General features: G+C 41.0%; 1 protein-coding gene across 1 annotated transcript in view; it reads left to right on the top strand.

The window, feature by feature from the left end:
• Nucleotides 1–4060: 4060 nt before the first annotated feature.
• LOC311146504 (protein-glutamine gamma-glutamyltransferase K-like) overlaps nucleotides 4061–13004 on the top strand; it is a 49319-nt gene continuing 40375 nt past the window's right edge. The window contains exon 1 of the mRNA XM_084183008.1: nucleotides 4061–4167. The gene's annotated coding sequence lies outside the window, so the exon portion shown is untranslated. The remainder of the gene's footprint in view (nucleotides 4168–13004) is intronic.

Here is a 13004-nt window from a genome sequence, read left to right as displayed (position 1 = left end):
TTAACTATTTGGTTGTAATATCATCACCTCTTGAAGAGCATAGTCAGACTTACACATTTTGGATTATTCCATGCAAAACAATTGCGCATGCTTTTCATGATCAGTAAACATCAATTGGCCAACATTAATTGGATATTTGATTGATATAAAATAAAAAGTGAACTATACCTGACAAGTATGAGTGGTTTAGGTAAATTTCCCATCTTTTGTGGGCTCTGACTGTCAAGCAGTAGAATGTCACATTTGCCGTGGGACTGTTAGCTGATAATGTTTACTTTGCAAGCTACAGGTAGAAATTATTTTTAAGAGTGTTTAATTATAATTGCTGCTGACCGACATGCTATAGGCTACATTGATTGATGAACAGATCACGTCAATATAGCTAGTTAAAAAGTGCACCTTCAGGGGATACATTAAATGACAATATCCAAATAGTGTTTGATTTGCTTGCCATCTATAGCGGTGATGACAGAAGTCCGACTGACAACTTTACCAGGACGAGGACTTGCCGATGTCAAGATCATTCCAAAAGCCTAATCTCTGATGAAGCAAGCTAAATTATGTTGTTTGCTTAGCTAGCTACATGCCAAATGGATAGGTAGCCTACCTTCACATATCTGAAATTACATGATCATGGATGTTTACTGATCATAAATGCATGCAGTTACTTGCTATATAACTCTAATGATGTGCACAATTTATTTTCATGGAATAATCAGACATTTTTAGTTGACTATGCTCAATAGGTGATGCTATTAAAACCGAATAGTTATAACATTTATTTAACAATCCCTTGAAAACAGCACGTACTGTGATTTCAGAAAGTATTCATACCCCTTGACTTATTTCACATTTTGTTGTGTTACAGCCTTAATTCAAAATGGATTGAATAGATTTTTATCTCACCCATCTACACCCATTACCCCATAATGACAAAGTGGAAAGCAGACTGAACCAGGTTATCCTCAAGGATTTTGCCTGTGCTTAGTACTGTTCCATTTATTTTTATCCTAAAAAACTCCCTAGTCCTTGCTGATGACACGCATACCCATAACATAATGCAGCCACCACCATGTGAAAATATGAAGAGTGGTACTCAGTGATGTGTTGGATTTGCCCCAAGCATAATGCTTTGTAATTAGGACATAAAGTTCATTTTTTTGCCACATTTTTTGCAGTTTTACTTTAATGCCTTATTGCAAACAGGATACATGTTTTGGAATATTTTTATTCTTTACATGCTTCATTCTTTTCACTCTGTCATTTAGGTTAGTATTGTGGAGTAACTACAATGTTGTTGATCCATCCTCAGTTTTCACAGCTATTAAACTCTGTAACTGTTTTAAAGTCCCCATTGGCCTCGGTGAAATCCCTGAACAGTTTCCTTCCTCTCCGGCAACTGAGTTGGGAAGGATGCCTGTATCTTTATAGTAACTGGGTGTATTGATACACAATGCAAAGTGTAATTAATAACTTCACCATGCTCAAAGGGATATTCAATGTCTGCTTTTTTTTTTACCCATCTACCAATAGGTGCCCTTCTTTGCGAGGCATTGGAAATCCTACCTGTTCTTTGTGGTTGAATCTGTGTTTCGCTGCTTGACTGAGGGACCTTAAAGATAATTGTATGTGTGGGGTACAGAGATGAGGCAGTTATTCAAAAATCATGTTAAACACAGAGTGAGTCCATGCAACTTATTATTATGTAACATTTTACTCCTGAACTTATTTAGGCTTGCCATAACAAAGGGGTTGAATACTTATTGACTCAAGACATTTCAAAGCTTTTCATTTTGTATTAATTTGTAAACATTTCTAAAAACATAATTCCACTTTGACATTATGGGGTATTGTGTGTAGGCCAGCGAAACAAAATCTCAATTTAATCTATTTAAAATTCAGGCTGTAACACAACTAAATGTGTAAAAACTCATACTTTCTGAAGGCACTGTAGAATGCAATGGTTTTAGCGGAGCTGGGGGTCTCCTTGCCCCCTAGCAGCCAAATCAAATGTATTGTGACGTGCTATTGAAAACGTTCTATAGAACAGTGACTATGTATGTACAGTATGTGTTCACAGAAATGCATGGAGCCAGCACATGGAGACTTGCAAGATGATGTGAAGTCCAGACGGACAGACAGGCTTGATACTGATGCCTCTAAATGGAGAGACCTGGCACTCAGCATAATTTTTTTTTATAGACACAAATTGTACTTGTATTGTCTTTTTTTTATTATTGATTGAATGGTACCAGTCAATATGGGGAGGGAGAACCTGTGTATTCTGCACCAGGATCAGGAAACTCTATATCAGGCGGTGTGAGAGGAAGGCCCGAAAATTTGCCAAAGACTCCTGCCACCCAAGCCATAGACTGTTCACTCTGCTACCGTCAGGCAAACGGTACCAGAACATCGGCTCTTGGACCAACAGCCTCCGAGACAGCTTCTACACCAAAGCCATAAGACTGCTAAATAGCCAGACAGCTAAATAGTCAACTAATGGTACTCAAACTATCTGCACTGACCCTATGCACACTCACTAGAATTTACATACACACTCACACTACACTGTCACTCCCACACAAACCCCTCACACATTTAAACAATACATACGCACACACACGCGCATACCAACACAAACAAACATACATACATACACACACACTTTTACACTCATCATTTGCTGCTGCTACTCTGCTCTTTATTTTACTCTTATTATTATCTATCCAGATGCCTAGTCACTTTACTCTGCCTTCATGTACATATCTACCTCAAATACTTCGTACCTCTGCACATAAATCTGGTACTGGTACTCCCTGTATATAGCTCCATTCTTGTGTATTTTATTTTATTCCTCTTGTTAGTTACTATTACATTTTTTATAATTCTTTTTTAAACTCTGCATCGTTAGGAAAGGTTCGTAAGCAAGCATTTCACTGTAAAGTCTAGACCAGTTGTATTCGGCGCATGTGCTAAATACAATTTGATTTGATTTAGTATATTATTGAACTGAACATGCAGGAGGTTTGTTTGTTGTGATTGAGTGGGGGAAACAGCTGCGGGCAAGTTTCTGACAGATGGGTGTGTCTTGCTGATGGCGAGGACACACCCAAGAAACACTCACATCAAACCACACCCCCAAGCCAAGCCACACACCCCAAGTCACACCCCCAAGCATTTCTTGAGGAGCAAGCCAAAATAAGAGGCCAAATCAGCAGGTGCAGTTCCCCTTTAAATTGGGACAATGGAGATGTTAGAATATCCCTTTAATTACTTTACAATGGACACTTTTCATTCAGCTGACACTATATCCAAAGGTGATGGGACTTGCTTTTATTATGTCCCTGCCCTTGCTCCAAGGGCCAGCTCCAGGCATAAATGGCCGCTTAGGGCCCCCGACTCGTAGGAGGCCCCCGACCCCAGTTATCTTTTGAACCACAGACAGAGAAACGCACTGTTTTCACATATGTAGACACTGGTTTGTTGCTGAAGATGATGAATATGAAGTTGAAAAGTGGCGGAATTTACCTTTAATTTCTCTCCAACCCATGGCAAAATTAGTAGAATTGCATGACATTTTTTATAAAATTGCTACATTTTCTCTCCATCGCATGACAACATTTGTAAAATTGCAAATTAACTTTAAAACGTACATTTTTCTCTCTGCCATCAAGAGGGTTGCCACAAAAAAATGTGCCCGCTTGGATGATAAGTATATAGGCTGCTGACCAGCCCTTCTTAAGCACGTCCTTCCCTGTTTCTTTTTTCTTTTCTTTTTTTTTCCTGTTTCCACTGCCTTTCTGCATTGGAAACTAACGCGCCTGTTATTGCGTAACCCGCGGTTTTGCTATATATGCTGTGCGCTGCAGTGCCTTGACGTCCACACGGGACGTCCTAGATAGGGGGCTATGGTTAATTTGATACCATATAACGGTGAGGGGGCGGGGTGGAACTGTCTGAGGCAGAGGGTGTGTCAAGTCAAGTCCCGTTTGCGTTCATCAAGAGGAGCATAGGCTAACCCTGATCCAAGAAACGTGTGTTAGAGACAGAGGAACTGGCATGAGCTGAAACTTTCAAAGCTGATAATACACGAACGGATATATGTTAGAAACTTTTAAAGTCACTCAAACTTTTTCAGTGAATAAAGAAGCCATCACCCAACACAAAGTAAGGAATTGTTAATTTCATTCTTACAACTCTTGACAATTAGTTACACCGTGGTAGGCTACTCAAGTAAAGATCTTTCACAACTTTCGCAGTTGGGATGTTTTTTAACTGAGGTATGAAGTGAAAGTGAGTAGCCTATAGGCTGAAAGCTTGCAACTAGAAGCCTGCATCCACCACATGTAGCTTATCAACTTGGCATGAAAGGCAGGCAGAGGAAAGTGCTTATGTAGCCTATGGATAAAGCAAAATACCAGGTACTATTAAATGGTAGATAGTTATTAGCTCAGCTGACTGAGCAATATTACTTTTCATTTCACCATTGAATTGCTGAACACTGAATTGCTCTCTCTCTCACTCTCTCTCAATTTCTCTCTCCCAATTTCTCTCTCTCTCTCTCTCTCTCTCTCTCTCTCTCTCTCTCTCTCTCTCTCTCTCTCTCTCTCTCTCTCTCTCTCTCTCTCTCTCTCTCTCTCTCTCTCTCTCTCTCTCTCTCTCTCTCTCACACACACACACACACACACACACACACACACACACACACACACACACACACACACTGGGTGTGGGTGATGGGTGTTATTGGCTCCAGTGGTACCAGGCTCTGCTCATAAAGTGAGGGATTCTCAATAGCAAACACCTTTCCACAGAAATACTTTAGATACCATGCTGATAAAAACATTAAACACATTTTTTCTCTCCCTCCAGAAAGGTTTTCCTGTTCCCTCACATCATGTTGTGCGTCGACAACCAATGGAAATATAATGAGGCATTTTTTGCCTTTCTTTATATATATATATATACACATACACTACCGGTCAAAAGTTTTAGAACACCTACTCATTCAAGGGTTTTTCTTTATTTTTTTTACTATTTTCTACATTGTAGAATAATAGTGAAGAATTCAAAACTATGAAATAACACATATGAAATCATGTAGTAACCAAAAAGTGTTAAACAAATCAAAATATATTTTATACTTGAGATTCTTCAAATAGCCACCCTTTGCCTTGATGACATCTTTGTACACTCTTGGCATTCTCTCAACCAGCTTCACCTGGAATGCTTTTCCAACAGTCTTGAAGGAGTTCCCACATATGCTGAGCACTTGTTGGCTGCTTTTCCTTCACTCTTCGGTCCGTCCCATCCCAAACCATCTCAATTTGGTTGAGGTCGGGGGATTGTGGAGGCCAGGTCATCTGGTGCAGCACTACATCACTCGCCTTCTTGATAAAATAGCCCTTACACAGCCTGGAGGTGTGTTGGGTCATTGTCCTGTTGAAAAACAAATGATAGTCCCACTAAGCCCAAACCAGATAGGAGGATGTATCGCTGCAGAATGCTGTGGTAGCCATGCTGGTTAAGTGTGCCTTGAATTCTAAATAAATCACAGACAGTGTCACCAGCAAAGCACCCCCACACCATAACACCTCCTCCTCCATGCTTTACGGTGTGAAATACACATGCGAGATCATCCGTTCACCCACACCGCGTCTAACAAAGACACGGCGGTTGAAACCAATAATCTCCAATTTGGATTCCAGACCAAAGGACACATTTCCACCAGTCTAATGTCCATTGCTCGTGTTTCTTGGCCCAAGCAAGTCTCTTCTTCTTATTGGTGTCCTTTAGTAGTGGTGTCTTTGTAGCAATTCGACCATGAAGGCCTGATTCACACAGTCTCCTCTGAACATTTGATGTTGTGAAGTGTCTGTTACTTGAACTCTGTGAAGCATCTATTTGGGCTGCAATTTCTGAGGCTGGTAACTCTAATGAACTTATCCTCTGCAGCAGAGGTAACTCTGGGTCTTCCATTCCTGTGGCGGTCCTCATGAGAGGAGGAGTTTCATCATAACGCTTGATGGTTTTTGTGACTGCACTTGAAGAAACTTTAAAAGTTCTTGAAATGTTTCGTATTGACTGACCTTCATGTCTAAAAGTAATTATGGACTGTCATTTCTCTTTGCTTATTTGAGCTGTTCTTGTCATAATATGAACTTGGTCTTTTACCAAATAGGGTTATCTTCTGTATAACCCCCCCTACCTTGTCACAACACAACTGATATGCTCAAACTCATTAAGAAGGAAAGAAATTCCACAAATTAACTTTTAAGAAGGCACATCTGTTGATTGAAATGCATTCTAGATGACTACCTCATGAAGCTGGTTGAGAGAATACCAAGAGTGTGCAACGCTGTCATCAAGGCAAAGGGTGGCCATTTGAAGAATTTTGATTTGTTTATATATATATATAGTTCAGGTTTATTTCCAGTTTTTATTACACATTTCATGATTTATAATTTCAGCGTACATTGTTCGAAGGCATTGTTCAAAGGCAGTGCTTCTCAATCCTGGTCCCGGGGACCCAAAGGGGCGTACACCCCCACCCTCGCTCCCTCGCTCCCACACACCTAACCCCATTCAGAGACTTGATGATGAGTTGAATAGGTGAATAAAGTGTGTGAGAGCTAGGGCAAGATCAAAATGCGCACCAAAAACATTTATAAATAGGCAAGTTATATATTTAATTTTGTACCCTTTCACCTATGAGCTCCTTTCATGTGGTCTAAGGACCATTGCTGTCAAATAAGTGAGGATAGGCTATATGTTAGGGCTGGGCAATATAGCCTAAAAATCATATAATAATAATAATAATAATAATAATAATAATAATAATAATAATAATAATAATAATAATAATAAAAAATAATAATAAAAAATAAAAATAAAAATAAAAATAAAAATAATAATAATAATAATAATAATAATAATAATAATAATAATAATAATAGTGGTCCTCTGTAGCTCAGCTGGTAGAGCACGGCGCTTGTAACGCCAAGGTAGTGGGTTCGATCCCCGGGACCACCCATACACCAAAAAAAAAATGTATGCACACATGACTGTAAGTCGCTTTGGATAAAAGCGTCTGCTAAATGGCATATTATTATTATTAATGACTAACTTCTTGCAGCAGGAATTAGGCTATAGAAAATTAACAAAGGTCTCATCAACAATCTCTCAAGCGCACATACTAGTGATTAGCCAGCTAATCTTATATTTTAAATTGAGCCAACTTGGATCTGTTTGCTAGCTGACAAGGTTGAACAGTTGAATTTTTATGAACACACCCTTCTGTCTGTCTCCAACTTTTTGAAAAGTATGTTAGCCTGTCCACTTTGTTCAGATGTTGAAATCAAGTGGCCTACCTTATTTCTAAGAATGAAAACGAGTTGCCATTTCCTTATATAATTGTGTTTTATGCTTATTGCACATTTATAAAACACAATTTAAAAAAGACTAGACAGCTAGTATAACAGTCTTTGGCTGAAATACTGCTAGCGGTACATGGTACCCCAATGCCGCCACGACAAACTGAGCATTCATTTTCCAGAATCAATGTTCATTGATACTCTCGTTTTAGTAGTGTCTGCGCTGTGCGCAAATTGAGTAGTTGAGACATAAAAAGGGTATTGTTAGAAAAGTTAACTTCTCCTCTATTACAGTAAAATAATGTCTCAATGTGTTTTGGTGTCCATATGACTGATTCTGTTTGACCAAACCTCAAATGCAAATAGCGATTTGAAACCGCTTGTCAGAGAGGAAGATGTGATCTCTCAACTTTGTTGGTGTGAGAGGCAGGGGCTTGGTGTGTGTGTAAACCATAGAGGAAGAGCCGAAGCGAGAGGTTTCACTCTTGCTAAAATCTGTCCAAAATAAGGCCAATGCGTTTCTATGGGCTAATTTTGGGCCTAAGCTTGACGCCTGCCTTTCCGCCTTTGGCACAACGACTCCCATTGTTAGGGCGGGGACGTGCATCTCATCATTATGTAGAGATCTCTGGCGTAAATGGGAAGGTGCACACAACACAGAGGAGGGAAGGAGACGAGACCAAAAATACAACATGAGAAAAAGCGGACATAAACGCTCATAAAAACGAAAAATAACAAAACGTTGTTTCTTGCAATACAGGCTTTTGGAATATTTCGCAAAAACATTAACTCTAAATAATCTAATTCATTCGATATATCGCCCAGCCATACAATAGGTTGCATGTTGTATGTTATTTAATTTGCAAACAAATGTTGATAGTGGGTGTTTTCTACATCTGGCATCAATTTGAGGGACTTTTTATATGTGTGTTGATGTAGCAGCCTTCAACCCATAGCATTTAAAGTGTGGGTGTTGTTGTTGGGAAAGTGCATTGATTTAAAGGCTCTTATCTCAGTGGCCCATGTGCATCCCAATGCTGCTAGCATGGTGCTAACTGCCAAAACAAACTTACTGGGCAGGAGGGAAACAGGAAGTGGGACGCAGGTTAACGTTTATCATTGGACCAGCATATGGACTGAGGAATTTCTAAATCACACACACTCACACACACACACACACACACACACATACACACACACACACACACACACACACACACACACACACACACACACACACACACACACACACACACACACACACACACACACACAGTGCTATAGTTGCTAAACCCACCATATACAACACACCCCTGATCTTCACCCAGCTGTTCTCTTTCCTCCCTCTGAGCTGAAACGGTACACTTCTCCCTATGTCCTCTCTGTTTCACTATCTTACCTGTTGTTATTATCAGAAGGTTTGTGAAACGTTGTAACTAGCCTCTACTAGGCTTATGCTCAATTCAAATTGAGGAAGTATATTAAGGAAGTGATTTGAATTGTAAAACTTTTGAAATAAATAGATTCTACTTCTCAGTCATTGAAAATAAATGCCCTTTTTTCAATTATTGAATTGCAATTTTAGTTTACTTCAAATTGAGCCCAACCCTGGCCTCTACATATAGTTGAAGTCGGAAGTTTACATACACTTAGGTTGGAGACATTTAAACTCGTTTTTCAACCACTCTACAAATTTCTTGTTAACCAACTATAGTTTGTGCATGACACAAGTAATTTTTCCAACAATTGTTTACAGACAGATTATTTCACTTATAATTCACTGTATCACAATTCCAGTGGGTCTGAAGTTTACATACACTAAGTTGACTGTGCCTTTAAACAGCTTGGAAATTCCAGAAAATGATGTCATGGCTTTAGAAGCTTCTGATAGGCTAATTGACATAATTTGAGTCAATTGGAGGTGTACCTGTTGATGTATTTCAAGGCCTACCTTCAAACTCAGTGCCTCTTTGCTTGACATCATGGGAAAATCAATATATATATATTTTTTTGTAGACCTCCACAAGTCTGGTTCATCCTTGGGAGCAATTTCCAAACGCCTGAAGGTACCACGTTCATCTGTACAAACAAAAGTACGCAAGTATAAACACCATGGGACCACGCAGCCGTCATACCACTCAGGAAGGAGACGCGTTCTGTCTCCTAGAGATTAACGTACTTTGCTGCGAAAAGTGCAAATCAATCCCAGAACAACAGCAAAGGACCTTGTGAAGATGCTGGAGGAAACAGGGACAAAAGTATCTATATCCACTGTAAAACGAGTCCTATATCGACATAACCTGAATGGCCGCTCAGCAAGGAAGTAACCACTGCTCCAAAACCGCCATAAAAAAGCCAGACAACGGTTTGCAACTGCACATGGGGACAAATATCGTACTTTTTGGAGAAATGTCCTCTGGTCTGATGAAACAAAAATAGAACTGTTTGGCAATAATGACCATCGTTATGTTTGGAGGAAAAAGGGGGTTGCTTGCAAGCCGAAGAACACCATCCCAACCGTGAAGCACGGGGGTGGCAGCATCATGCTGTGGGGGTGCTTTGCTGCAGGAGGGACTGGTGCACTTCACAAAATAGATGGCATCATGAGGAAGGAAAATTATGTGGATATATTGAAGCAACATCTCAAGACATCAGTCAGGAAGTTAAAGTTTGGTCGCAAATGGGTCTTCTAAATGGACAATGTCCCCAAGCATACTTCCAAAGTTGTGGCAAAATGGCTTAAGGACAACAAAGTCAAGGTATTGGAGTGGCCATCACAAAGCCTTGACCTCAATCCTATAGCAAATGTGTGGGCAGAACTGAAAAAGTGTGTGTGAGCAATGAGGCCTACAAACCTGACTCAGTTACACCAGCTCTGTCAGGAGGAATGGGCCAAAATTCACCCAACTTATTGTGGGAAGCTTGTGGAAGGCTACCCGAAACGTTTGACCCAAGTTAAACCATTTTAAAGGCAATGCTACCAAATACTAACTGAGTGTATATAAACTTCTGACCCACTGGGAATGTGATGAAAGAAATAAAAGCTGAATTAAATCATTCTCTCTACAATTATTCTGACATTTCACATTCTTAAAATAAAGTGGTGATCATAACTGACCTAAGATATGGCATTTTTACTAGGATTAAATGTCAGGAATTGTGAAAAACAGAGTTAAATTGTATTTGGCTAAGGTGTATGCAAACTTCCGACTTCAACTGTACGTCTTCTCTCCTCTCCTACTTAAAGTTATAGAGAGGATGCATCTCAATAGCCTCAAGTAGCATCCTCTCCTTTACTTATTTGTTTTTGTTTCAAGGTGTAGACCTTACCATGAAATGCTTACTTAACCAACAATGCAGTTTTAAGAAAAATAAGAGTTAAGAAAAATATTGACTAAATAAACTAAAGTAAAAAATAAAACAGCAACAATAAAATATCAATAACGAGGCTATATACAGGGGGTACCGGTACCGAGTCAATGTGCTGGGTACAGGTTAGTCAAGGTAGTATGTACATGTAGGTATGGGTAAAGTGACTATGCATAGATAGACTAGACTTGGCTCTCCGGTACAGCTTGCCATGCAGTAGCAGAGAGAACAGTCTATGACTAGGGCGGCTGGAATCTCTGGCAATTTTTAGGGCCTTCCTCTGACACCGCCTGGTATAGAGGTCCTGGATGGCAGCAAGCTTGGCCCCAGTGATGTGGAGTCCGAGCAGTTGCCATACCAGGCAGTGTTGCAACCACTCAGGATGCTCTCGATGGTGCAGCTGTATAACTTTTTTTAGGATCTAAGGGGGAATAGGTTTTGTCGTGCCCTCTTCATGACTGTCTTGGTGTGTATGGACCATGATAGTTTGTTGGTGATATGGAAACCAAGGAACTTTAAGCTCTCAACCTGCTCCACTACAGCCCTGTCGATGAGAATGGGGGCGTGCTCGGCCCTCCTTTTCCTGTAGTCTACGATCATCTCCTTTGTCTTGATCACGTTGAGGGAGAGGTTGTTGTCCTGGCACCACACCACCAGGTCTCTGTCCTCCTCCCTATAGGCTGTCTAATCGTTGTCTGTGATCAGGCCTACCACCATTGTGTCGTCGGCAAACTTAATGATGGTGTTGGAGTCGTGCTTGGCCACGCAGTCATGGGTGAACAGGGTGTACAGGAGGGGACTAAGCACACACCCCTGAGGGGCCCCTGTGTTGAGGATCAGTGTGGCAGATGTGTTGTTGACTACCCTTACCACCTGGGAGCAGCCCGTCAGTAAGTCCAGGATCCAGTTGCAGATGGAGGTGTTTAGTCCCAGGGTCCTTAGCTTAGTGATGAGCTTTGTGGGCACTATGGTGTTGAACGCTGAGCTGTAGACAATGAACAGCATTCTCACGTAGGTGTTCCTTTTGTCCAGGTGGGAAAGGGCAGTGTTGAGTGCAATAGAGATTGTGTCATCTGTGGATCTGGTGGGGCGGCATGCAAATTGGAGTGGGTCTAGGGTTTCTAGGATGATGGTGTTGATGTGAGCCATGACCAGCCTTTCAAAGCACTTCATGGCTACAGACTTGAGTGCTACGGGTCGGTAGTCATTTAGGCAGGTTACCTTAGTGTTCTTGGGCACAGGGACTATGGTGGTCTGCTTGAAACATGTAGGTATTACAGACTCAGCCAGGGACAGGTTGAAAATGTCAGTGAAGACACTTGCCAGTTGGTCAGTGCATGCTCAGAGTACACGTCCTGGTAATCCGTCTGGCCCTGAGGCCTTGTGAATGTTGACCTGTTTAAAGGTCTTACTCACATCAGCTACGGCAAGCGTGATCATACAGTCGCCCTGAACAGCTGGTGCTCTCATGCATGCTTCAGTGTTGCTTGCCTCGAAGCGCGCATAGAAGTCATTTAGCTCATCTGGTAGGCTTGTGTCACTGGGCAGCTTGCGGCTGGGTTTCCCTTTGTAGTCCATAATAGTTTGCAAGCCCTGCCACATCCGACGAGCGTCGGAGCCGGTGTAGTATGATTCAATCTTAGTCCTGTCTTTATGCTTTGCCTGTTTGATGGTTCGTCTGAGGGCATAGCGGGATTTCTTATAAGCGTCCGGGTTAGAGTCCCGCTCCTTGAAAGCGGTAGTTCTACCCTTTAGCTCAGTGTGGATGTTGCCTGTAATCCATGGTGTAGTGGCGATTCCATATGAAAAGCCACTGGCACAGGAGAGAGCTGTTCATAACACGTCCACAAAAATCAGCTTTCCAAACGTTACTCTTTAGGGGTGATGTTCCCTTTTATTGCGTATATAAAATATAAATAGCTCCAAAACACATATTCCAATACAAAAGGTGCAGAGAGATGCATACTATAATGCTATATCTGTGATATGGTAAGAACTGTATATGCTCTCCTCTCACCTGTGCTAACCCTTCCTGATCACCTTTGCTACCTATATACACACGTGACCAGTGACCTATGACCCCAACATATAGTGCCCTCTAGTGTACAAAACAAGTAAAAATAACCCTTGACAGACAACATATACAACACATAAACAGGCCAAAATGGCTACTACACATGGCTTCTGTTTGGGGTATGTACGTATGGTCACTGTGGGGACAACGTCATCGATGCACTTATTGATGAAGCCGGTGACTGATGT

The sequence above is a fragment of the Coregonus lavaretus genome (genome assembly GCF_964263955.1).
Source record: "Coregonus lavaretus genome assembly, chromosome: 19".
Classification (NCBI taxonomy): Eukaryota; Metazoa; Chordata; class Actinopteri; order Salmoniformes; family Salmonidae; genus Coregonus; species Coregonus lavaretus.
The sequence above is the reverse complement of the archived record's forward strand: the minus strand, read 5'-3'. Positions and strand labels throughout refer to the sequence as shown.